The sequence below is a fragment of the Podarcis melisellensis genome, assembly GCF_964234715.1.
Source record: "Podarcis melisellensis genome assembly, chromosome: Z".
NCBI lineage: Eukaryota > Metazoa > Chordata > Lepidosauria > Squamata > Lacertidae > Podarcis > Podarcis melisellensis.
Genome location: NC_138547.1, coordinates 27,200,792 through 27,225,827, shown reverse-complemented (window position 1 = coordinate 27,225,827; position 25,036 = coordinate 27,200,792). Strand labels below are relative to the sequence as shown.

At 41.1% G+C, this 25,036-nt stretch overlaps 1 long non-coding RNA gene across 1 annotated transcript in view; it reads right to left on the bottom strand.

Annotated features, from left to right (window-relative positions):
* Positions 1-4,422: 4,422 nt before the first annotated feature.
* The window catches only part of LOC309362079, a 199,832-nt gene continuing 179,218 nt past the window's right edge, over positions 4,423-25,036 (bottom strand). Inside the window, exon 3 of the long non-coding RNA XR_014164779.1 lies at positions 4,423-4,504. This is a non-coding gene — a long non-coding RNA (uncharacterized lncRNA). The remainder of the gene's footprint in view (positions 4,505-25,036) is intronic.

The window sequence follows — 25,036 nt, the reverse complement described above, 5'->3', positions numbered from 1 at the left end:
AATAAGTGAATGTGTATAATGTATGATTTCAGCCTTAGTTTGATCTTATGAACTACAGTGGTACCTCGGGTTAAGTACTTAATTCGTTCCGGAGGTCCATCCTTAACCTGAAACTGTTCTTAACCTGAAACACCACTTTAGCTAATGGGGCCTCCTGCTGCCGCCGCGCCACCGGAGCACAATTTCTGTTCTCATCCTGAAGCAAAGTTCTTAACCTGAAGCACTATTTCTGGGTTAGCGGAATATGTAACCTGAAGCGTATGTAACCTGAGGTACCACTGTATAACACTTGAGGTGCCATTATGATACTGAAAAATTAATGCAGAATATTGGGAATGTGGCCCCAAGTTCCTACACAGGAATGCAATTCTCTTAAGAGTTCAATTTTTATGCAAGTTCATTATCATTTATCTACTGGATATGTGAGCTTTTGGTGCACTGGGCCGAATACTTAAATGCCTCAATCAACATACTTTTGTCTCCTCTCCCCTATTAAATCGTTATGGACTGCTCTACACCAATGCATCATTTAACACTTAGATCCCTTACATTCCATATTATGCTCCTTGATGCTTTTCACAAATATGTCGGGGCTACACCATAAACCAGCCATGTCCTATTGAGCTTTACTGCTCTTCTGATTTTAGTAGCATCTGCAATATTTATCAGCATCTTACATGTGTTGAGTTTAACTAAATCAATAATTAAAGTATCAAGGGGTAAATGGCTGCAGGATAGAGAGCATGTGGAATTCCTCAACCTTTTAACCACAACACATGGCTTGCTTTTTCGTCTCCTGTAAAGTGTTTCATCAAATATATTCACCTCTTGCCTGTATTTGGAAGGTTTATGCTATGGTCTATTTATGTGAGACATTATCTTAGCCTTCTGCTTTCACTGAATATTGAATGCTGGTTCATATATATTAAGGAACAAATTGTGTTTCCTTCACTAACTTTGTATTTCCAATTCCTTGGCTTGCTTTCTACAATTGATGCTGAAGTTTCTAAGAATACTAAATACCTGTAAAGATACCAAAGTTTTCTCAAGCTGCTAAACAAAGGAGGGGTAGTTGACATGGTACCCTCCAGAGGTTGCTGGACTACAGCTCTGAACATCTTTGACAACTGGCCTTCCTGGGTAAGGCTAATGGGAGTTGTTGTCCATGTTGTCCACAATAACTGGAAAATACAGTACTCCAGGCATGGAGCATGGACACTGGCTAGCCCAGGACTGAAGGGCTTGCAGGGAGTCTCTGGAGGCAACACTGGAAAGAAAAATATGTAGTAAACTTTATACACAAAGACAAAAGGAGATCCTCCTCCCACCAATATACAATATACAGAAAGAGTCTATGAGGCCCATAAGCAACATGAGAAATTACTGTTGCTATTTCCAATAACATTCACTGTACGGTGGTACCTTGGTTTGCAACCATAATCCGTTCTGGAGGTCCGGTTGTAAACCAAAACAGGTTGTAACCCAAGCCGCACTTTTGCCAATGGGGACTCCCCCCCCCAAAAAAAGGGTTGTAATAAAAAAAAAGGTTGTAATCAAAAAAAAGGGACACACACTTCCGGGTTTGACGTGGTTGTAATCCAAAACGATTGCAAACCAAGTTACCACTGTGTGTGTATGTGTGTGTGTGTGTGTGTGTATAAAAGCAATCCCACAATATTCTCATCTAAGATTCAGCTTCATAGGGGAATTCTGTATATTCAGTTCATTCAGTGGCCTTTTGACTACAATATGAGTCTCTCTCGCATGTGTTTTTTATGTAGCATTGTTGCAATTTATATCATACAGTACACGCTTTTATGCATTCCTGTTACTATAGATTGTATTGCTATTTCCAGCGATAACATCCACTGTTTATTATATTCTTCACGGTCCCCATTGACTTTCTGTGTGGTATTTTTGAATAGCTAACTTTATAAAAAGGAGCAAACACTCTGTATGAAGATAGAAAAACCTCAGCTCCCATTGCCCTCCTAGCTAAAGTGCAAGTCCAGCAAAGAGTTACTCTTTCATCATGGTTACAGTTAAGTCTTTGTAACACATGCAATAATGATTAGGAATGGTAAGCAAATCTCATTAAAGGAAAAAGAAAAATCAAAGGCACACATCCTGACCATTGGACAAGCTTTATAAACATTTGGAGAAGCTTGGTAGTTATCTACTAGGAAGCTAAGATCACGCTCCTTTTTATCATTTTCATCATTCTACTGCCAAGATCACATTGCAATGCCTGCATGTCAAACGATGAAACACTGGGCAATATGGTGCCTCAGTGTTACGACTGCCAAGGGGGAAATTTCATCAACCTGCAACAGTTAGCCATCCCTCTCCTGGCCTTCCCTTTATTGTTCATCCCTTGGAACTAATGGAAACAGCACATGGTGCCATCACCACTTCCAAAGGAAAAAAAGAAGCAAAGACAGTCATTAATAAAACAAACAAAAAAACAAGACAAAACAACAACAACCTAGCACCAGTCATCAGAGAAAATAAAAACTGGAGACTTGAAGGCAGATCTGCAGAAAACTCAGAAAAATCTCGACTCCCCCTCTCTCCTGGAAGAACACAGTTGATGGAGCAAACCATTTTTATGGATGTGAGTTCTATGGGGTGCAATCTTCAAAGAGGATCATGAGCCGCATGACTGCTGCTGCTAGAAACCTGAAGTCACATTGTGAATGTTATGCTGTTTTGCTTTCTTTCTTAATGTTAGTGGTTCAGATTCCCCCCCCCCCCAGAATCATGGAAGATGGGCGGGCAACAATGGGCTGTGAGTAGGACCTTGCTCTTCCCCATTTTACTTTATCTTCTGGAAATGACTGGTCTGAAGATTGTATTGGACCCTGGAGGGAGCTGATCGTACATAGATAGCTGGATAGGCAGGTAAGTGCAGTAGGCAGGCAGGCACTTCTTTGCATCAGCCACTGGCCTTTGAAATGCGAATTAGAAGAAACAATACATACTCTAAACAGGTAAAATCGCTGAACGAAATTAAAACACCAGTCACTGCAATCTGAGTAAAAAATACAAGCGGAAGAACACTACTGAGAAACTAAAATTACCAAGCTCAATTAGAATTTTCAGATTAGCCACCTAATAAACTATAAGTAAGAATGGAGTAATTAACTCTTTAAGTTACTCACTCTGTACCAAGAGCAAAATGCTGACACATGAACAACAGTTCCAGCACTTCTCTTTCTCTCTATCTGGTATCTGAAGAAGTGTGCATGCACACGAAAGCTTATACCCAGAACAAACTTAGTTGATCTCCAAGGTGCTACTGGACAATTTTTAATTTTATTTATTTATTTTGGCTGCATCAGGCCAGCACGGCTACCTACCTGAATCGCTCTCTCTATGTATGTACACATCTGGTTTTGCAATGCGATTCTCTTACAATGACCTTCCAGCCAGTGGCATAGTGTGTGTGTGTGTGGGGGGGGTACTAAGGGGGCCATTGTACTGGGTGCATTTTTTGGAGTGGCACAACCAGGTGGCCCCACCATCAGAGCCTGGTTTCGGCGTGTGAGGGAGCTGTTGAGGCAGCTTCCTTGTATCCAACTGCAGCTCCACTCCCAGGTCAGTTCTGACCCGGGGGCGGAGTGGAGAGTTGGCAACAGAGAGCTGCTGCCCCTCTCCTCTACTGGGCTGTGGCAAGCTGCAGTGGGCTTCTTCCATGCCTTGCGCCCCTTGGGGATGCTCCCTGCGAATGCACCCAGGGCAGCAGAAGCATACGCTCCGCCACTGCATCCAGTACTGCTGAAGGAATTCCATTCAGTCATGCACATATATGATCAGTAGTGGTGCATTTGGTAGAATGGTGCCACCTTCTCAACACCTGTGTCACAGCTGTTTGCCTGGACTGGGGTGGCAGCAGGGAGGGGCATGTAGCTGCACTTGCTGTATTATCTGATTGACAGTGGCTGTCCCACTTGTGCAACCATTTTGCATTGGCTTCACCATCACCCTACTTTTTATTCAGGAAGCAAGAGCAATAAAATAAAATAAAATGCCGCCCCACTTCAGCATGCACTGCTATTGTATACAATGCACCCAAAGAGGCTGTGAATCATGGGTGACAATGACATTCAAGTATAAGCTAAAGAAAAAAGCATAAGGCATTGTATAATCATTCTATTAATTTCTCTTGATGTCATTGTGTAAGTATCGTCTCAAGGATACATTTAAGTGGGAAAAATCTTATAGCTGTGTTATAGAAATACTGTTTAGGAAGCTGATAACAATATACTTATACCTGTATCTGCATCACCACCAACAACACAGCACATATTGAAATCAATGAATGCAGTGTGTGTATGTGTTTGAGTATAACTCCTGTTATCTCTCTCCCTCTAGTTTTCAACCATTTCAAATTCTGACCTTATACTCGTAAATTTAAGGTTACCTCTTTTCATTGTGCTTTCAGGTATTAATTTCCAACCGGTTTCAACTTCAGATCCAGCTTCAGAGACAGAAACTCTTTTTCCTGAAGAACATAACAATGAAAACAACATGTTGAGAGAGACTCCATAGTACCAGATTGCTTTCAAAGCATCTTTCAACGCTGTAAAGTGAGAATTTGCAAAGTAGTTTGATTCTACAACAAGTGGGTCAGGAGCAAACTCTGTTGAATTCATTGGGGCTTATCCCTGGTAAATGAAGTTAGGATTGCAGTCTAAGTCAGCATTCTCCACCCTGATGCCCTCCAAATGTTTTGAATTACAAGGTCAGTCAAACATCTGGAGGATACCAAGCTTGGGATGCATATCTAAATGTTAGGCAATGTACACATATATTTAGGTGGCACAAATTATAACAGCTTATTTTGTGTTTATTTAGAAAAAGAGGGAGTAGACAGTCCAACTTCCATGCTGTGACCCTCCAGATGCCAGTGGTTTCCAACTCCCATCAGCCACAACCAGCATAGCTAATGGCCAGGGAAGATGGGAACTGAACAATATTTGGAGGGTCACATGTTCCCCATCCTGGCAGGATAATCAGGGAAAGGGTCAGATGAATATTCCAGATCAGAATTCCATAGGCTGAGGACACTTCCAGACTTGCTACATTCAGATGGGATTCAGCCACAACCAGAAAATTCAGGCTGCAGAATTATTGGTGATTGGGAGGTCCTCTGCAACAAAACTACTTGCCCAAAAGTTTATATTTGTTGTGGTAAGGAAAGTGAAGGGAAAATGCATTGCAAAATTCATAACCTATGTTATGAAGCAACATAATCTAACCTCCTTGCAAACAAATCAGAAGGAATGCTAATTATATAGCCAACATCATCTAATAGCCCTATAAATAAATAAATATTTTCAGGACAAATACTTACTAAATAGCCAACATCATTTAATCTCCCTATAAACAAATCAGGATGAATGCTCAATAAACAGGTCACCTGGAAGCATTCCGGGTGCTATAACTGAGGTACTCTGTCCTGCCTGCCTGCCAACAAACCATGCATTGGTGAGGCTCAGAGCAGGGCCTGCATTAAAGATCTGAATAGGTGGGTAGGAACACATGGTTGGAGGTGAGCCTCAATATGTTGACACTAACTACTTAAGGCTTCAAAGATAATGGATGGCAATTTGAATTGCAAACAGACTCAGAAACAGACCAGAGACTGGCATTACTGTTCACCTTTAGACAATGTACACGTAATCTGAAATATTCCGGAAAGTGGGTCAAACAGCTTCCATCTGATGGCATATCTGCTTCTTACTTTGTAACCATATATTCACAGTTTTTTAAAAGTCAAAACCTTCCACATGGACTGGCTTACATGATGACTTGTAAAGTGTAAAAGGATGCACAAAGTGGTATCCATATTCAGACACTGAGCAAGGACCCATTATTTGGGTCTGATGAACAGAGAGAGACAGACAAAGACAGAAAAAGTTGTGGCCTCATCACCAGCTAGCTGTCTAGAGCATAAATGGTGGAACACCAAACCCAAAGTTCCTACGCATAGCATAGAGAATTATGTTTCAGCAACCCACTATGACATGTCTGCTAGGGATTTTTCAGATTGTCTGGAAACATCTGCTGTGTGCATAATTCTTTAACTATCTATCATCACCATCCTCTATTACAATTATACTTGAGGATGCTGTGAGTAATAAAAAGGGGAGCTTTTAAAAGTGAGGTCTCACTTTGATTGCTTATGGAGAGATGTGAGTTGAACACAGCTTGACCACAGGCTATGGGAAGAGCTCGAGCACAAGAAAAACCCAGTAGGACCAAATCAAAGGTCTATCTAATTCAGCATTCTGTCCCCACAGAGGCTAGACAGATGGGAAGTCCAGGAGCAGGAGGTCAGTACAATGTGCTCTTGCTATCGTTCCCCAGCAACTGGCAGTCAAAGACAGGCTATCTTTGACCCTGTAAATAACATACAATCATCGTTAGTAGTAGCCACTGGGCACTTCAAGTGCCCTCCATCACTTCCATAATAGCCTTTCCTTTTTGTCTCCCTCCCCAATAGCTTTCACCATGCAAATGAACTGAAGTGGGATTTTAATCTGTGACTATAATCAGTGAAAGGTTTCATTGCCCCACTCCCAAATGCTGAACAATTTTAATAATTGGCAATTCAACACAGGCACATTAAAATTAGGGGATCCTACACTTTACATTTTGGCATCCCTTAAGTGGGATCCACGAAGGATAAGGAGCCTGAAGTCAAGAGTGTGATCTTACGGTATTTCCATTGCAATGACTTTATCCCTTAGGCTACCGAGAATAAATTCCCAAGTATGACAGATGGAAGGCAAGCTAGTCATACTGAATATATGTGTTTGATGATGTCAGCAATACAGATTATGGCTTCTATCCAGAATAAAAAAGTGTGATAAAGAGGTTCATTTACAAAGGGAATTCAAGCAAGACCTTCTCAAGTCCACAATCACCTTCTGTCTGAATTGCTTTTCAGTTATACCTAATGCAGTTCATACATTCTTTCTTATTAAGTCACACAGAAAGAGGGAGATATTTCCCCCCCCTCTTTTCTCGAAGGGTGGTTAGTTGGAGGTGTAACTGTTGAGAAGGAGCTATTGGGACATTTAAACAAAGCTCAAGAATTCCTGGTCAAAGGTGTCATAAGTTAATGAAAATCACACAGTTGGACAAAATGACTTGGAAATGTGTCCTCGTGAATAGGTTGATAAAAGCCAGCCCTCAAGAGGCTGTTGATGGAATACCTTTTCAAATCACAAAATGTTGTGTTAGAGGCTTCATATTTCTTCTGCTGCTGTCAGCACCACCATTAATGTATTAATGTTCCCATTTTGATAATAGTGTATAGAAATTGTAAAAGGAATTTTGCAGGGATGAATGAATCAGTCTATCACACATCTGTGCAATTTTCAGTTTTAAAAAAGCAAACCCATCCCTTCCCATTTCTATATTAATCTGATTTTTTAAAACAACAACAACAACCCACACAAGCATTCACGTTTATATTTAAATAGGCATCCACACAAGCACTCACATTTAAATAGGCATTTTCCCCACCCCACCATATGCAATTTCTAAACAAAAATCATCTCAAAATAATAGATTCTTAAAACATGTTGATACACTTTGTAACCAGAACTGCATCACAACATTTGGAGAAATGTGATATGCTATGGACAGCTCCTTCTGACCTACGCTTTATACTCAGAGTTGTAGTCAGATCAGCTTAATAATGATAATAATTACATTCCCACCCTTCACTATAAGGTCTCAGGATGACTTACAACAATGTAATAATAAAGTAATAGTCAGTTAAAACAATTTACAGTTCGTTAGTATTGTAATTCACAAACAGCAAATTGCTCAAGCGTCATTAGAATTTTGCTGCTTTAACCACAGTCCAATGTTTAGCTGAAACCCACTTTCCTGCACTTTTCACCTAATGGTTTTGGTTAAGTAATCACATTTCATTCCTTTAAACACCACTTTTAATTGCACTAATTTTCTGATAAGTAGCTGCAATGTAATGGTGCCCTTTCCCATTTAAAACCTATTTCTGTGTTGCTTTGGCAGAGACTAGAGGAGTATTTTCTTTTTACCAAATAACCCATTGTTGAATAAGAAATAACACTGGACACTCATTAAATATAATAATAAATGGTACTGGACACTCATTAAATATTCACTGCCTTTAAAGCAAGAAATCAAGCATTTCGGAAGAAGACACCTAAAGATATTGTATTCATTGGTATTCCTCAGAGTGATGGATGACTCTGTCATCCATTGGAGGGCTCCATTTACAGAACAAAAGGGAAACAGATTCTGGCAATTTCCCCTCCAGCTAATGCCCCCCTTCTGCCCCTCCTTCTCCAGAGAGTTGGGGGACCTGTCAGAACTGTGTGGGAGATGACATGAGGGAGGGAAGTTAGCAAGATTTGTCTCCCCCTTCCTTTTAACGGAGGCTTCCCCTTGATAAAAGAGGCTTCTCTCAACACAGGAGACACTACCTGAGCTGGGCCTGTCATGAACTGCACTGAAGAACATGACTCAGGGGCAGATTGATAGGGGCTGTGGAATAAATGTCTCCCATGCGTCTTGAGCCTACACTGGTGGAAAAAGTGTTGACTCATCACACAGTTACAGACTCATTACTCAAGTTTTGAATGGCTAGCAGCAGCTGTCTAGCAGAGCTCTAAAGCAAAAAAAGGAAAAAAAAATGACCTTCTTGGTGGCTGCTCCCAGACTCTGGAATTCTCTCCCTAGAGAAGCTAGACTGGCTTCCTCCTTGCTGTCCTTCTGCCCGCAGGTGAAGACCTTCTTGTTCCAACTGCTATTAATGAAAGGGCTGCTGCCACACTGTTTATATTGTACTCATTTGTATGTTCTAAACAGATTTTATATATGTATATAGGTTTGATTCTGTTAACATTTAATTGTTTTTAATTATTGATTTTCCTTTTCCTTTTCTTTTTACTGACTATTGTTTTTCTCTGTAAGCCATATTGAGTCCCATCAGGGGAAAAGTCAGAATATAAATAAATATTTAATAATAAAGTGAGGCCCCATTTACACTGTACAGTTAAAGCACCGTCATGCCACTTTAAACAGTCACAAGATAGTCTTTGAAACTTAAGTTTGCTAAGGGAAATTGATTGGTTGTAAAATCGGTCTAGGAACTGAGCACCCCTTTCTGAAGTTTGTCTTCCTGGTATCTACCACCCACTGTAAACATTTCATGTTTTGACTGAATGAGGAACAAAGCCCCTCTTCCAGCCCCAGCTCTCCTTACATTTTTAGTCTTCTACTGGATTATAAGATCGAGGGTGAAATCCAAGACTGTAGGGGTGAGGAAATGATCTCCAATATAATTAGGAGCTGCTTCACTTCTGTGGTCTTCACGAGAATAAGTCACCATGATTCTGACAAGGTGAGAATTGGCTACCTTTCCTTCTTTTATTTGCTATCTGACATGCTGTCTCTTTCCCACCAACTGGGAATGGCCTGCAGTTATTGCTTAGTAGTGAAGTAACACCTGAAAGAGCACCTCAGCATGTCTTTCCATAGCTTCTAAGAGGGCAAACAAGCCTTTAAATGCCCTTACCAAACTCAGCCGTGGTGCTGTTCTTTTTCTTTAACAAAGAAATGCACTGGCACAGCAAGTTTACATTTCCTATTAAGATAGCTGAGAGGAATAAGCCAGCAATCAGTGAACCACACACAAACATTGTGTTGTCTATTGCATTTAGAAGAGCAATGCAGCTTCTCAGATATACAGTCTTAGAGCAATAGTAGCTCTGAGGAAGTTACGGATCCACTCCCCAGTCCTTCTGGAATAAATCTGTCAACACTTGAATCTGAACTCAATCCCCTGAACCTCAAGGAGGTGCCTCTGCCATTGGGCTCTGATTAAAGGATCTCAGTGGATTAGTAAAGCCTTCCAGAGTTTTCTCCAAAGACGTTTCTGCAGCTCAAAACCCTGTTGCGTAGAAGGAAACAATGACTGCATAAATTGGCACTGGACCTTTAACTATCCAGACATAGGACAGCACTTTGGTATTAACTTTCTAAGCCAGGCTATAAGATCCATGACTGTCAAAATGTTCCTTCTATCTCAGCTTCAGGGTTGCTAACTATGCTCCTGGGCCCTAGTTCCTGAACTCAGTACCTCTGTCCTAGCCTTGCCTCATTACTAAAAGAGGCTTTGAAACCCTGGGACTACTCATTTCCATATTGTTTCGGCCTCCCTACAGTTGTGGAAATTCAAATTTATTTGATTGAATGCTGAATATATTGATATGCGAAAGATAGGAGTCTCTCTCTCTCATGCGCGCACAGACATACACACTCTTCAGAATGGTAATATAACTAGAAACTTGGGGTGCTATCCAGTGTTAGTCATATACAGATTAGGTTTATTGAAATCAATTTACTTAAGTAATTGAGTTCAATGGTTCTATTCTGAGTACAGTAATACCTCGAGTTGAATGTGCTTCCGGTTGAGCGCATTCGAGTTGCACTCTGTGGCAACCCGGAAGTAATGGAGTGCGTTACTTCTGGGTTTCACCGCTCGCACATGTGCAGACGCTCAAAATGACGTCATGCGCATGCGTAGAAGCGGCGAAACACAACCCGCGCACATGCAGACGCACCGTCGCGTCTTGCATTCTATTCGGGATGCGAACGGGGCTCCGGAACAGATCTTGTTCGCATCCTGAGGTACCACTGTACAACTTTGCTGAATATTACTTTTTTCAATTGTCCAAACCTGCCTTATCTTACTTCTGTATTTTTACATATAAAAACCATACCTAATTTCTTTTTGTTAATAGGCTTCCAAATATTAGCCCTGAAAGTGTTGGAATTTTAAATTTTGAACAGATCTTGTGGCAGAACTCTGAAAGCAGTGGTTCAAAATGACACCAGGGGAAGTTGATGCTGCTCTTGGAGATTTTGATTAAAGAATCAGATTCAATTTTTAGAAACTTATGTGTCTTGGTGTGTATAACTCACAGAAGTTGAAACAGCAAGAAGATAAACTGGAGAGCTCAATCGCTCTGTGATATCTTATCATAGCCAGCAGCATTATTAATGTCCCTCAAATTAAGTGATTTAGGAAACCTACAATTGCATTTCAGCTGGAAAATTTGACCAAAGAAATCAGACTTCTCAAGGACCCTTGAGTGCCTTTGAATATTATTGCTATCAATCAACTTTCTGACAGTTTGCATATTAGTGTCAAATTTTAGTTACCAACAGCATCACATTTTAAAAACTGAAAGACACTATGGTTTCTATTTCTTTTGATGGACAGGATCTTAGCAAGGATATTTCTACCCCAACACAAAAAATGCTTTCTACCTTTTTTTAAAAGAAGAAGCAGCAGCAGCAATATCCCAATTCCAGCCATGCTTCATTTTTTGTAGCAGTGTGGTCGAAGAGGGTAGACTGTCAGTCATGGATATAAGAAACCGAGTTTCATATCTCATAAGCACAGTGACCCATAACAGATATTGGCAAATGACTATCCATTAATTTGGACATTTGCACCATACCCTTGAAATAACTTTCACAAAGTGGTTTGCAACAAAATAAAACTCACAAAATTAATGCAGTAATAAGACAATCAAGCAGCAGATAAAATCAGTATATTAACCGTTAAGAATAAAATGTCTTTGGGACCACAGGTCCCAAAACCCTGAGCAACAAGTCTAGACAATCCCTTTTCATCACAGTAGTGACTCGAGGTACTCACCAGGAACCCAGGAGGGCATTAAATTTTAGTCAATTTACATGACATAATTAATTTAGGACTACAACAAACAAGACTTAGTAGCATACAACCCACTGAAATTAATAGACATGACACTATTTCAATGAATCTCCTCCAAGTAGAAATTAGATGGGTGCAACTTTCCATTTGTAAATCTATGTTCCCACAATATTCTGCTACTGTGACCACCCTGCCTAATTATTCAGTGCCACTCAATTCTTGTCCCATTGAATTAGTATGGTGTAGAGAATTAGTATGGTTATGTCCATGAGCCAAACATTCCATAGATGACAAACTGCTGTACCTACTTTACCACTGTTGGATGGATGGATAGGTAAGTACCATGAAGAGGGCCAATGAAGGAATGGCTTGGATTCTTATAGCTCTTTTGGCCCTGCCACATTTGCCAGCTTGTGTACAGATGAAACATGACTTCCACATGGTTTCAGATGCCCCTCCAGCATGGACACAAGTCCATCCCGACCTGATGCTCTTGCTTAACTGACTACTGACAACTTTGTTGAGCAAACTGAATAAAGGAAACCACCAAGGTTGAAAAGGAGGACTTGCTATAGGTTATTTGTTTTCTACAATGTACTTCTAGGTGTCAGTAACTTGACACTGTCTACAAATAACTATTGGGGGTTTCAAAATGAAAGAGCAAGTGTCAGAATAACCTGTATCAGTACTGCAAGCAACACGCATATATTTAATACCAAATTGTGCAACTCTTAAAAGTGATCTACAGATGTCTCTGTCCAGTTGGAAAATATTGGCTCTCGGTCTTTAACCAGTTTATTGCTAGCTTGGAAAATTACTGGCAATGGACTCATCTGTCTCCTTCTGTCGGAGAAGGTCTATTTATAATTACGGACTCATGGCCTTTAGTGGATGAAATATTCATGTAAACTCAACTGCCAAACTGCACTTAACAGCACTGTAAACTGCAAGCATTACCATATTAAAAGTGATTCAGCAACGCGCCCCATGCCAACTTCATAAAACTATCACTTTCAATGTTGTTTAGGAACACTAATTCTAACAACTCTTCAACAGAAAGACCACCAAAATATGTTTATTCATCCTGATATATTTGGTGACACTAGAGTTTAAATGGGAAAGAAAAGGTTGACGCCAAGCATATCACTTCCAAGTCATGAAAAGCAATAAGGGGAAAGCTGTTCTATATGGGAAGGACATCCCTCTCTTCAATTGCCCCTCAATGTAATACTTTATCTTCTTTGTTTATTTTTGAAGAGTTCTCTACTTGGCAGACATATGATAAGAATCGCTTGCCATTTTCTATGCACAATAAATTTAGACAATGTGGATCATCCAGGAGATATATCACAATGTGTTGTTTACACGAAGCATTCATAAATCTGTATTTAGTCCACATGTCAACTGTCAAGATCTGCTATCTCTCTGCAAACCAACTAGGTATGGAGAAAATGGGTGAAAAGAGTGACATATCAGATGTCAGCTGAGCCTGCAGTGGAGGCATGTAAATAAGGATGAATGGCGCACTGACCCAGCAACCTTAGTCTGCCCTCAACCAGCACCTACCTGCTTACTTATGTCCAGCTCAGGGGGTGGCTTTGGCTGTTAGGTTCCTCCTCCTTAGTCTTGATGTTTCCCTTGTAGAAATAATTCGGGAGGTGGATGGAAACAAAACCAGAAATAGTCGGCTCTTCTTGTCATTGGCTCTTGGCTCTGTCTCTCACTGGCTCTGGCTCTGGCTCCACCTACTCTTGGCCTCTCTGGCTTCTGCCCTACCAGACCCAATGGTCACCAACCACCGGTGTGTGCTCTATCCTGGGTTCTTTGTGTCAAGCAATACTGCCTTGCAGATTCAGGCTGTCATCCTACATACCAAGACTAGGGAAACTTTATTCAGCCTGCGGCTCACAATATCATGTTCAAAACAATGGAATGGTTTTTGAACCTCCAGAATTACCATTTTTTGCTACCATATCCAACAGTGGGATTTGTTTCTGAAGGTCCTTGTGATTTTTATTTTTTGTCAAGGAGCTGCACAATTGAATTATTGTGCAGGCGTAGAGGCAGCTTGCACCATAGGGAAGGTTGATAGCTTTGTGTGTTATCCCAGGTCCCAGTTCAATCCCCAGCATATTGAAATAGGACTGGGAGAGATCCCTGTCTGAAACGCTGGATAGGCGCTGCTGGTTAGTGTAAATAATACTGGGCTAGATGCAGAGCCATAGCTAGGTGATCTTGTGCCCCTGGCAGAACCGTCCAGACTGTGCCACCTACCCATGGACAAATTAGCTCTTCTTTGTGCCTCTCCTCCAACCCGACCCCCAATTCAATTCACCCTCTACTTAAAACCATTTCTTATGAGGCATTAAACAATATTTATATTTATGGACATATTTTTAGCCGAATTTGCACCCCCCAATCTCCTGTGCCTGGTGGGGGCCCACCTCGACACCCCTTAGCTACATCCCTGGTTAGATGGACCCAGTTTGTCTCTGAATACCTGTTGCTCTGGATGGCTACTGTGGTGCCCAGACCCTGCTTTTGGGTCTCCAACATTTCTGGTGCCTGTATAAAACTTTATTGCTTAGGCAAGCCTATTCAGGCACATAGGTGCTGATGTTTTAATCTCTTTTTAGTCTACTGTTAATTTTAATTACCTTTTAAACATATTAGTTATTTGTTTAAACCTTTTTTATTGACAATTTTAATATTTGTGGTAAATAGGTTATGTTAATTAATTAAAAAACCACACACAGAGACACAAAAAAGTTTCTGGAGAACACATGGGCAGGAGCTGGATGTGGGCACCCCGCAGGTATGTTTGGCCATTGTGAGAATAAGATGCTGGATTAGATGGGCCTTTGGCATCATCCAGCAGGGCTTTCTTTACATTGTTAACCTCAAAAGGAGACACTAGGGATTGAACCTTGACCTTTGATATCCAGTGCATGCACTCTAACACTGAGTTTTTGCAGCATGGACTGGATATGGGTGCAAGTATATTTTCCCTTGTGCAGCTAATAGCAGCTTGAGGAGAGATAATTCACAATGGTGAGTAAGCATCAAGAAAAAATTAGATTGTCTTCTCACTATATAGTGGTGGATTTTGGGGCTTTCAGATTTCAGTGTTCCCCCGTGCAATGCCAAAATTCAGCAACCCTCACCTCTTGCCTTCCAGTCCACATCATTGTTGTGGTATACCCTGTGGCACCCTCTTGGCTTGGCTGGTGAACCTGTTGTGCTCCCCTAAACCTGCTTCCGTCCTCTACTTCAGATTACATCTAAATCAGGGATCCTCATGGCTGCCTTTGGAATAAGTAAATTAAATGTACTGTTTCAGTGGGCCCATAGTTCTTTTCCTGTTTTTGGTGCTACTGTTAAAACTTCTATGCTTTGTTTTGGGGTGCATTGCCCTTGTGCACTGTTGATGTCCATATGCGCAGGCATAATCAGAAACTTTTTCTCCAGGGTTGTTGCTTGAGTTTATTATTTCTGTGTGATGCAAGACCACTTCCAGCATCAAAGTTGTATGCCAAATAATTCCTTTGAGTGTCATCATGACTTTAATTTAATCACAGCAGTAATTGATTCGGATAGTAATCTTCATGTTCTTATCACTTAGCTGTTTTGGAGAAGCTCAGAAGGAACCCTTCCTGGCTTGTGACAATGAAACAAAAACACGCTCTGCTCTTAAATACCACATTCTGTTTCAGATGTTCCTGTGTTATTGGCATATTATGAGGCTCTGGAGTTGACTGCAGATGGCATTAAAAGTTGCCAAAAACCCATGACAATGAAAAAGAACCCTAGTTCAAAACTTTAAATGAACCTTCTCTGTTGTTCCATAAAGCTAGTTCGTGCAGCAGGGTCAAAAAGCGATAGCATTCCCACAGAAAAGTATTTTCATGTGATGGAGAACAGCTATCCATGATGAAAGATTTTGAGGACAAGCCTATCTTTTGATAATTCATGAAAATGGCAAAAATAGCAAAAAGAAAATAGAAACATATTTCAGATGCTGTTTATCTATAAATCTATAAATCTGTACTTACATATTTAATTTGCATGCCAACTGTCACTGTATGCTGAATCTCCAAAAATACAGGTGAAATAGTTGAATTGTGCATTGTGGAGAACAATGCAGTTATATTGATCCATCTATTAAAAAAATAATGTATTGCCCCCCTCCCTAGCAAGGACTGAAGTACAGGTCCCTCTGGCAAAACAATAATAGTTGTAAAAATAGTACTGAAATTTGGGAGGCTTCATACCATCTGAAGGGGTAACCATGCCTGTAAATTATATCTCTCTCTGTGTGTGATATAGAAAGACATTTCCTTTTTTAAAAAATCCTGATCAAAATCTATAGGTGACTGGCACAGAAATCACCCAAAATATGTCTGTCTGCAATATGGCAGGCTTAATCCACTCTGGGGTGGCTCCTATATCTGCAAATTTCACCCACTTCTGTCAATAAGAGAAAAAGCTATAGCCATTATTGAGTCCCTATATTAGTAAACAATGGAAACAGATCTTCATTTTCAATGAAGCTGATTCAGACTCAAAATACAAGTTTAACCAACAGATGTCAGAACTCAGAAACTGATTGAACATTCTATGGCCTTTTAAATGTGTAATGGTAAGGCTGCTTGTTTGAGAATGAATTTTTACCTGATGACCTGATTGCACTTGGGGTAAAGGTAAAAGATAAAGGGACCCCTGACCATTAGGTTCAGCCATGACCGACTCTGGGGTTGCGGCGCTCATCTGACTTTATTGGCTGTGGGAGCCAGCGTACAGCTTCCGGGTCATGTGGCCAGCATGACTAAGCCACTTCTGGTGAACCAGAGCAGCACACGGAAACACCGTTTACCTTCCTGCTGGAGCAGTACCTATTTATCTACTTGCACTTTGACGTGCTTTTGAACTGCTAAGTTGGCAGGATCAGGGACCGAGCAACGGGAGCTCACCCCATTGTGGGACTCGAACCGCGGCCTTCTGATCGGGAAGTCCTAGGCTCTGTGGCTTAACCCACAGTGCCACCCGCACTTGGGGTAGGAATGGATAAACTTGTCAATTTCCATTTCTCTGAGTTTCTAGTTTTTCTAAGCTTATGATCAGTTAATCACATTCCCACATCAGTTTGTGATTTATTTATTTTTAGAAAAAGATGTTTTCATAAAAATTCATCAGCATTTTATTGCACATTTTACTACACAGATTTCCCCAATATAATGTATGTTTTGTATTGTATTTTCATCAATATGTGTGTTTTTATGCACACTTCTTCCTAATATAAACAGTTCTTGTTTGGAGCACCGTTATCACAATATTAATCCAAGAAGTGCAGATTTTGAAGGACAGCAGGCATTGTGGTTTGTTTGTGGTTTTGGGAAGTACAAGAGTTAATTAACTAGGTCACAATTTAGGCAGGGCCATAAAATGACTAAGCAGGGTAAGATGATCACCCAGAGGAACCTTTATAGTGACAGGGCATTGCCAAGACTTACCCCTCAGTGCAATAGGAGCCATGGGTAGTGGTGGTGAAGAAACATATTAGAAGCCTAACCAGAGTACACAGCCAAAGTTGTGGAGGTTGGGAAAAATGATTTGGTAGGTCCTCTCTCAACACCTGAAAAGTGACACATACTCCTCAGGTCACATCCTACTCCTACAGATGTATTATTTGAGTGTTGGGCAATGCTATATTTACTTAGGAGCACAATTGCACTTTTTGGCCATGTCAACAACATCCCACCAGCTTCCTTAAGCAATTAAATATTCCATGTGGACATCTGTAAATCAGCACAAGGGCGTCATTCCCTTCCAATGGCCACATGCCAGTGAAGCAGGAGCAAAAGTGAGTGGAGCAACCAATGGTAAATTTCACTTTTGTACAGTAGGTTAGCTTCTACGCCCCTCACACAATTCTCTTTAGTCTCCATCCAGGCAAGCGAGAAGCATCATCATAGTTCAAGGTTTAGCCAGGCAAAAACACTCCAGGAGTATGTGAAACAAGGTCAGTGAGTGGTGTGGTCTGTGAAGAGGGGGTGTAGCTGGGGGCGGGGAGTAGCCTGAGCAGAGTCCCAACAGTCAGTTAAACAAGAATGGGGAGATACATTTGGCCCCCAGGCCTGAAATCCCCCATACCTGAACTTGGTCATGTTTAAAGGCTCCAGTTGATCCGGGCACCCAGTTGTGCAGGTATTGCCCCCCACACTTTGGGCAATGTCTTCCCTACACTGCACTGCCATACACCTGAAAAATGCATGTATCCCTTCTGGCTTGGGACAGAGCTAGGTTGACTCATACATATGTGAAGAGAAGATTGACCAATATATCCATCACTAGTGATGAGCATAGGGACGCGGGTGGCGCTGTGGGTTAAACCACGGAGCCTAGGACTTGCCAGTCAGAAGGCTGGCGGTTTGAATCCCCACGACGGGGTGAACTCCCGTTGCTTGGTCTCTGCTCCTACCAACCTAGCAGTTTGAAAGCACATCACAGTGCAAGTAGATAAATAGGTACCGCTCCAGCGGGAAGGTAAACGGCATTTCTGTGTGCTGCTCTGGTTCGCCAGAAGCGGCTTAGTCATGCTGGCCACATGACCCAGAAGCTGTACGCCAGCTGCCTCGGCCAATAATGTGAGATGAGCGCCGCAACCCCAGAGTCGGTCACGACTGGACCTAATGGTCAGGGGTCCCTTTACTTTTACCTTTAGTGATGAGCATAAGTGCATAGGTGAGTTATGTACTTATGGTGAGTTAGACTATTGGCAATGCATAATTCTTAAAATGGCTCTCCGTGGATTGAAGGAGGGGTCTAACCTAGCCCTATCTTCAGATTCAGCCTGAGACTTTCTGCATGCAGGGAAAGTGCTCTACAACCCCCATGTTGAAAAGAGTGATATATGCCAGGTGACTAAGTAGTTTTTGCATCAACGTATCATTCTGGACTTCAGGCAGAATCAAACTTGCACCTGGGACAAAGCTGAAATCAGTCTCCCCTCCTCCTCAAAGTGGGATCAGTCAAAGTAGTAACATCCCTTTGTCTCAACAGGGTGACTGTGACAAAATCTGAGAACTCTTTCTCTACTTATACCTAGCTGTCTAAGCTGCCAATTAAGTGAAGGGTAAAATAAATGAAGGAGGAAAAAAAGAGTTGTAGATATTTCTGAAGTGTTGGCAAAACGGCTTTCATTTGTTTGAGTTCACCAGAGGGTGCTAAGCATGATTCAATACCTCAGCTCAAATGCCCTGTAAAATGGCCTCGTCATCTCCCTCCATTACAGACTGTGAAATGGAGTCCTAGATTTTCCTAAGCTACTCTTAAAATTGTTCCAATCTTCTTTAGGACATATGTCAAATAGCATATTCAACCTCTGCCCAGAGCAGTGGGAGATTGAACTCATTACATACAGTATTGCTATATCCTCTGATCCTTTTAAGGTATTCATAGCCAAATAGATCAAAAACTGAATGCACATTCTCTCTCTCTTGGTCTGATTTGATCCTTGACAGCAAACAGTTATATTATGTGGACTGCCAACTAACCAGGATTTCTGTAGTCTAACCAGCTGAAATAAATACTATAATATTGAGTTGTGGGTGATGCAATCAGAATACTTAATCGGAATGAGAACAGGGGGTTCCCTCTCCTTTAATGAGACAGGATTCGAAGGGAGGGAAACCCCACCTTAAGCAACATTATTGTTGTTATAATCAAGAAAAGCATGGCTGCTGGCTAGCAAAGAAAGAAGTTCTATGACTTCTGCATGGATAGCTCAGTTGGTTAGAGCATGATACTGATAATGCCAAAGTTGCAGGTTTGATCCTTGCATGGGACAGCTGCATATTCTTGCATTGCAGGGGATTGGACTAAATGATCCTCAGGGTCCCTTCCAACTCTGCAATTCTATTATTCTCCCAGGGCCTTTTAACTGGAGTTGCTGGGGACTGAAGCTGGGACCTTCTGTTTGCTAAGCAGATGCTCTATCACTGAGCTATGGCCCCTTCCATAACCACGCCCCAAATTATTATTATTTCATTACATTTACACCCTACCATTCAAGGTGGGTTTATTCCATTTTATTCTCCAAACAACTCTATGTGTTAGATTGAGAATGTGTGACTGGACCCAAGTCACTTAATGAACACCATGACTGAGCATATTCAAATCACCGTTGTTCTGGTTATAGTCTGACATTCCAACACAGCACATTGAGATAAATATTTTGTGCTCAGGGAACGCTATAGGTTTCTGGGAAACAGGATAGGGGGACACTGACAATTCTTGGGCTACAGATGTCCTATTCTCCGCAAGATTGGACCAACAAATATGGGCAATGTTCGTGCTAACCGACCCTATCTGAATCCCCAAAACAATGAAAAACTGGCCTTTGGAATTGCAGCTTCAATTTAAATACTTTCTTGTTTACACCCATCAAGTTGTGTTTTGTAAGTTTTATGATGGCAGTAACACTCTTTCATGAAGTATTTCAAACCCTCTATTCATGGGGTTAGGTCCATCTCTCATTTTGTAATGTGACGGTTGGGACACATTGTAAATAAAATGATTCTGATTTGTGTGATTTACACAGTATAATCTGGATTTTGCAAATTTGTCTTTCCCAGTGTCGATATGAATCATATCACAAGGTGAGTGTGTGTACATTTACAGCATTGCTACATTAAACTCACTGATACTGCAAGAAGATTCAGATGAATGAATGTGTTTGTCCCTGAGACATTCTGCTGATCAACTACTTCGGTTTAAAGCTCTCTAGCTGTCGGATTTGCTTCCCTAGTTTTCTGAAAACAAAAAGACACTCTGGAAAGAAACTTAAGGAGAAATAAACATTTAGAGAGAAAGAAAACAATGAGTTGACTGAATTTAATTATATATATGGAAGCTGCCAGATTAATAGAAATGATATGTTCTTGTTGTAGGGGAAAGGGGCATAGCTAAGAGGTACAACATCTACCTTGCATGCAGATTGTCTCTGGTCTAATCCCTGGCATCTCAATGAGTGGGTAGAAGAGAGCCCCTTCTCGAATCCTGGAGAGCTGCTACCAGTCGGTATAGATTATACTGAGCTAGGCAGATCAGTTGGTTTGACCTGGTCTAAGGTAGGGTTGGCAAAAACGGCACTACCAATGTGGGCTGCCATACGTCCAGATTTTCCCAGACATATCTGAAATACTGCTGTCTGCAGCAGTATTCGGACATATCAGACAAATGTCCGGGAAAATCTAGACGTATGGCAGCCCATATCGGTAGTACCATTTTTGCCACACAAACCCCACAAATAGCTCAAAAATGGCAAAGTTTTCTTTTGCAAATTTGCTAGAAAAGCTCAACAGCTTTGGGCAAAAATAAAAGCTCAACAACTTTTCTGTCCAAACTTTCACTGTTTAAATATGGCAACCCTATCTACAACAGCTTCCGATGAAGCCCACAGGTGACATCCAACGATGTCCCTTTGCAGCAGAATAGACTTCTACTTCCTCTCCTCCCTCTGAAGCCCTCTGTTCAATGCCTTAGTTAGGAAGTCATGAAGAAATGATGGTTTGGTTGATTAGGCCTCCCCTGGGATTTCATACTCCTTCCTCTCTCCTTTTTTCTCCTCCCCTTCTTTGTATGCTTCAGTTCCCTCCCTCTGTCCCTAGTTTGCAATAAGGATAAGTAGGAATGGAGGAGGAGTGTGTTTTAAATGGATTTATATATGGAATGTGAAAGTTCTGACCTAATCTAGTTTGACTGCATAGGACTACCCCTTCCATTGTGTGCCTACTTAAATCCAAACTGCTCATGCACCACTTTTTTTAAAAGTCCAATTTTATGCAAAATTATAAACAAAAAATGCATTTTGTACATATAATATGTATGAAAAGTCAACCCTGCTTTATTTCTGCTGCATAATATTATAATTTTAATGCATAAGTATTTTTACAGAGTTGTATGCATTGCACTCTGCATCTGTTTATGTTAGGGTTACTGTAGGAAATTTGTATATGTGCACAATATTATATGTATAATAATGCATATCATAGGCAAAAATTGTTCCTATTTTAAGCAGATCCAGTTTTAAAAAATTGAACTAGTGTTTTAAAGTTAAGAAGTGAAATGGAAACAAGGAAAAAAGGAACCTGTGCTACAAGCTTAACATTGAGATTTTGAGCAAGTTCCTTCCCCAAGATATATTTTATCTTACTCGGGCAGACTATGCTTACTGCAAATCATAGCTCATTGCCAAACCTGAAGTGGTAAGCCAGCCCAAACTGCGTTTCAAGATTGCTTAAGACTGTGTAGAGTTGTAAAATAATGACAATAGTATGGTATAATATACTTGGGAAGAAGAATGATCATGCTAAGTAGTCTTTGATTTCTCTATCTTAAAATTTAAAAAGTCAGTTTGGTGTAGTGCTTAGGATGTTGAACTATGACCTGAGAGACCAGGGTTCAAATCCCCACTCAGCCATGAAGCTCAGTGGTTGACCTAAGGCCGGTCACTCCCTCTCAGTCTAACCTACCTCTCAGATTGCTTTGAGGATAAAATGGAGAGGAGGAAAACTACATATGCCTTCTTCAGCTTCTTTAAAGAAAGGTGGGATACAAATGCAATAAATCAAATCAAATGAACGTGAATATGAACATGAAAATTCCTATACAGTGGTACCTCGGGTTAAGAACTTAATTCGTTCCAGAGGTCTGTTCTTAACCTGATACTGTTCTTAACCTGAAGCACCACTTTAGCTAATGGGGCCTCCTGCTGCTGCCGCGCCGCCAGAGCACGATTTCTGTTCTCATCCTGAAACAAAGTTCTTAACCTGAGGTAATATTTCTGGGTTAGCAGAGTCTGTAACCTGAAGCGTATGTAACCTGAAGCGTATGTAACCCGAGGTACCACTGTATACAGAAGACAATTCTGTGCATCTCCAAAAATATAAATACCAACAAGGAAGACAAAGAATCAAGGGGATGTAAGGGGCCTTGCAAGAAATTCAGCATTGGAGCATTCCCAACAGATGGCTGTCCAATGGGAAACCTCCATTGAGGGGTAGCCTTCCCCAAGTATTGTATTTCAAGGATACAAATATCTTAACTAAAAACCATCTCAACCTGTTAAGTTCACTTGTTCAGTACAAATGTTCAATTGGTGATCACATCAAAAATGTTATAATTACTTAAGAAATTAATTACTGTCGCTGCAGTGTTCAGGGACTTTGAGTATTCCCCAAACTAAGTAATGTGAATGCAAAAGGGAATCCGATCTAATTGCAAAGTCAAAACTGTTAAGATGTCAGGGCAACCATTCTATATGCATCTGTTAATTTCCTATCTGCATTGCAAACATCAATTAATTAACACCAACCCTTGCGAGCATGCTCCAATTTTTGGCTTCAGTACTCAAACCACTTCCACTGAAGCAGGTCCACCAATTTAAGAGAGTTTCATCTTCAGCGAAAGAGTGTTAAAGGTTCAGTGTAAAAGCAAGTTAATGCAAATATCTAACACTTAATGCTGCAACCCAAATCCCAAACCCACTGTTCTGGGTGGGGTGGAAGTCTCCTTCCACTAAGCCCAAACAACTCTGCCATTCCCCACTTGTAGAATCATCACCCATCCAGGGTGGAGTAACTTGTTTTACCCGCTGAAAGTGCAGATGGGTGGAAGTACCACCAAGGAGATTCCAAATGGCAGTATCCTATGTAAAGCCCCCAAATGAGACATTCATTGGCAGGGAGGTGCTGAGCTAGCTCAGCTTCCACTGGATCCCAGGCCTGACCCATTGCCATAGCTTGATGGCACTGATCCTCATAGGGCCCTGATCACTCTGTCAGCTCCAGTATGGAACAGGCTTTTGCCTCCCTCCCTCCCTTCCCTTTTACCCCAGCTGGCATGAGTGGCACGGGTTCAGATGCAGTATTTGCTATGCCACACCTGCTGCTGCCCAACTAAGGTTATGTTTGCTGTGTTAGTCTGGTTTTCCCAAAAAGACCTATTGAGCCTATTATGCTTCATATTACCAACATTTTTTGCACCAAAATCTACCAGTAATTTTTATTTTATTTTAACGATGAGTTCAAGGTTCATTTAAGTTAGTGGGGAAGAAGTGAAATTCCTATAATTATTAAATAATTTGATTTTGCTTCCTCAATTTACTTCCTTGCAATTTCAGTGACTTGATTGCTCAAATTATCTTGTTATGTTGAAGTTTGCTAGCAATAGTAGGAACTGAATTAAAATTTGGATGGTGGGAAATAAAGGTGTTGCTTTTAGGGGGCAGCCAAGTTAACTTTAACTTTAAAGCATAAGCAAATATGTGAAGTAATTTGTCAACAAAACTTGGAGGTGGGGGAGGATGTTTCCTGCTGGCTTTGAAGTTCATTCTTCATAGGGCAAAAGTGTCCCAGAAACCCTAGTGAAGGATTTGCTTTATCAGCTCTGCAACTTTTACAGAGCAATGATCATTTTATTAGTTATATAATATAGACTGCTTTCTTGTAGAGAAGAATTCTCCATCATATATCCTTTGCTCTTAATTGATTCTTGCAACCAAAAGCTAAACGGATAACTTTTACTACATTCCTTGTCTGCAGGAGAGAGGCTGGGTATTAGAGAAACATTATCTACTTGGTGTCTCAACGCTGCAGGAACCATGTGTCCGCAGCAGCAATAGTAGTTTATGTTCCAAAAATAAATAACTGGCACCAGCAATGGTGCATTCTGGGCCAGAATGACAGTTTTACCCCCTGGTGGCAATGGCAAGATTGCAAGGGTTCCAGGCACTCACCCAGGGTTTTCCTTTTGGAAATGTGGCACAGCCGAGACTGTGGTGTCTTTATGATATATGGTTTATGTGCACATATATATAACCTGAACATATGATGGAGGTGCTCACAGTACAGTGGTACCTCAGGTTACATACACTTCAGGTTACATACGCTTCAGGTTACAGACTCCGCTAACCCAGAAATATTACCTCAGGTTAAGAACTTTGCTTCAGGATGAGAACAGAAATCATGCTCTGGTGGCGTGGCGGCAGCAGGAGGCCCCATTAGCTAAAGTGGTGCTTCAGGTTAAGAACAGTTTCAGGGTAAGAATGGACCTCTGGAATGAATTAAGTACTTAACCCGAGGTACCACTGTATCAGCATTCCAATAGGGTCTGGCTTCCCCCATAGGCACAGCTTGGATTCAAGCAGAGATCCAACATCATGCTCTGCCTCTTCCTCTCTAGTGTGCATCACAGCTCTCACCTTTGTTGTCCTAATAGCCTCTGTTG